This window comes from Rhincodon typus, unplaced genomic scaffold, assembly GCF_021869965.1.
Source record: "Rhincodon typus isolate 14 unplaced genomic scaffold, sRhiTyp1.1 hic_rhity00003068, whole genome shotgun sequence".
Taxonomy (NCBI): Eukaryota; Metazoa; Chordata; class Chondrichthyes; order Orectolobiformes; family Rhincodontidae; genus Rhincodon; species Rhincodon typus.
Window position 1 is genome coordinate 8433 of NW_025968706.1, and position 2133 is coordinate 10565.

A 2133-nucleotide genomic window follows, 5' to 3' on the forward strand; every position below is an offset into this window, starting at 1 on the left:
GGATTTTATATGTTTCAATTAAATCACTTCTGACTCTTCTAAACTCCAGAAGATACAGGCCCAGCCTGTCTAGCCTTCCCTCATAAGGGAATCCACTTGTTCCTACTATGAGGTGAACTGACCATTTTAGGAAGAGGGGTTTCCTGTCTGCTGTTGTACCATAATCCATTTTGTGATATCATTAAGCCCGTCCTTCATTAGAATTCAACCTTATTTTGAAGTTAGCTGGAGTTGTTTCTCTGGCTGGGTGTTTTCTTGTTTTTTTTTTTGGGGGCGGGGGGGAAAAAAAGCTGCTGGTATCTTTTTGGTTTTCCCTTTTTGGGTTGGGTACTTCCTGTGCAGAGAGAAAATGATAATGAGAGGATTAAGATGAAACACAATTATTTGAAATGCTTTGTTTTAAAATGCATTCTGATACAGCAAGCTAGGAGCAGCGACCTCCTATACAGCCAAGGAGTGGTCATTTTGAAAGCCATGGGGGAAAGATAGGAGAAAGCTGCTTGCAATAGACAATACTTTAGCTATACAAAAGCCTGGTTCGGCCACATCTGGAGTATTGTGTCCAGTCCTGGTCGCCTCATTACAGGAAAGATGTGGAAGCATTGGAAAAGGTGCAGAGGAGATTTACCAGGATGTTGCCTGGAATGGAGGGTAGGTCTTATGAGGAAAGGTTGAGAGCTAGGGCTTTTCTCTTTAGAACGACAAAGGATGAGAGGTGACTTGATAGAGGTGTACAAAATGATCAGAGGTATAGATAGAGTAGACAGCCAGAGACTTTCCTAGGGTGGAGGTAGCTATTATGAGGGGGCATAGTTTTAAAGTGCGTGGAGGTAGATATAGGGGAGACATCAGAGGTAGGTTCTTTACTCGGAGAGTGGTAGCGGCGTGGAATGCGTTGCCAGAGAGGATAGTGGAGTCAGCCTCATTTAGGGGCATTTAAGCGGCTATTAGATAGGGATATGGATGAGAGTATAAGGTAGGGGTGGAGGTTACATAGACCTTTAAGTTTAGGGTAAAAGTTTGGCACAATATTGTGAGCCGAAGGGCCTGTCCTGTTCTATGTTCTAATAGACAGTTGATGAATATATTTGCAATTCTGTTGACTAGTTGAGGGAGAGACCATTTTCTTGAATAAGAGATTTTGGGTAGAGAGGGAGATGGAGAGTTAGAGGGGCAAAAGAGAAGCACGGTGAAATGTGATCGAAGACTGCTCACTAATGGCCAAATGGCTTCTTGTGTTAGAATTTCCAGCAGCCCAATGGTCTGATGGCCTGAGAGTGGGCACTGGGTGCCCAATTTGTGGTGGGGTGCTAATTGCCAGGGGGTATGCAGGATGGCTTGATCAAGGACCTAGGTTTCTGGAAATGGAAACTTCCTGACGTATGTGCATGGAGTGGGTAGTGGGGTGTTGGGGTTTTTTTTGTTTTTGTTTTTTGGACCAAAATACTGTTCTCCCAGCCCCTACTTGACTGGCAAGTGGAAACCGAGTTGAACTCTGCCTCCTGTTCAGGAGAACACAAGTTACTACCCACCTATCAGGCATTAGAGCTATGAAGTGATGAGTTCTTGTGGCACAGTGGTAATGTCCCTACCTCTGAGCCAAGAGGCCTGGGTTCAATTCCCACCTACTCCAATGTAATGACACATGTGAACATTGTTTGGAAATATTTTTTCATTACCAAGATGTAAAATGATGCCATGAGAATGTGACCACTGGTTTACCAGCATTGTACAGCTGTGCTGGTGAGCGCTGGCTGTTTGTATAGCCCAGTCCTGCTGGTATCTTGTTAATTTCCCCAATTTGGGTTGAGGTTTTTTAAATTTGTTTTTCTGTAAAAATCTTGGTGGTTGAGCTCAAAGATTTGGCAAGCCTGAGGAATGAGAGAACAAACTTCAACCAAACAGAACTAATAGTTGTGCTGGCCTTCTGGATTTTGAGTTGTTGGTACTTTTACAGGAGGAAGTTCCCTTGGTTTGGAGAACATGGGCAATTTGACGTGATCGAGGGGCTCGGAAGATCCCCCTTTGTGCATCCTCTTGTTCCTGTGCCTGTTATTGATAGTGACCGCCAGTGCAGGGTCTTTGGGAGGTTCTTTCTTTAGCAAGATACCAATTCTTGAGTGGATAGCAAAG

The 2133-nt window shown here is 44.2% G+C and overlaps 1 protein-coding gene across 1 annotated transcript in view; it reads left to right on the forward strand.

Annotated features, from left to right (window-relative positions):
- The window catches only part of cd63 (CD63 molecule), an 11435-nt gene that overhangs the window by 6660 nt on the left and 2642 nt on the right, over positions 1 to 2133 (forward strand). The window lies entirely within an intron of this gene.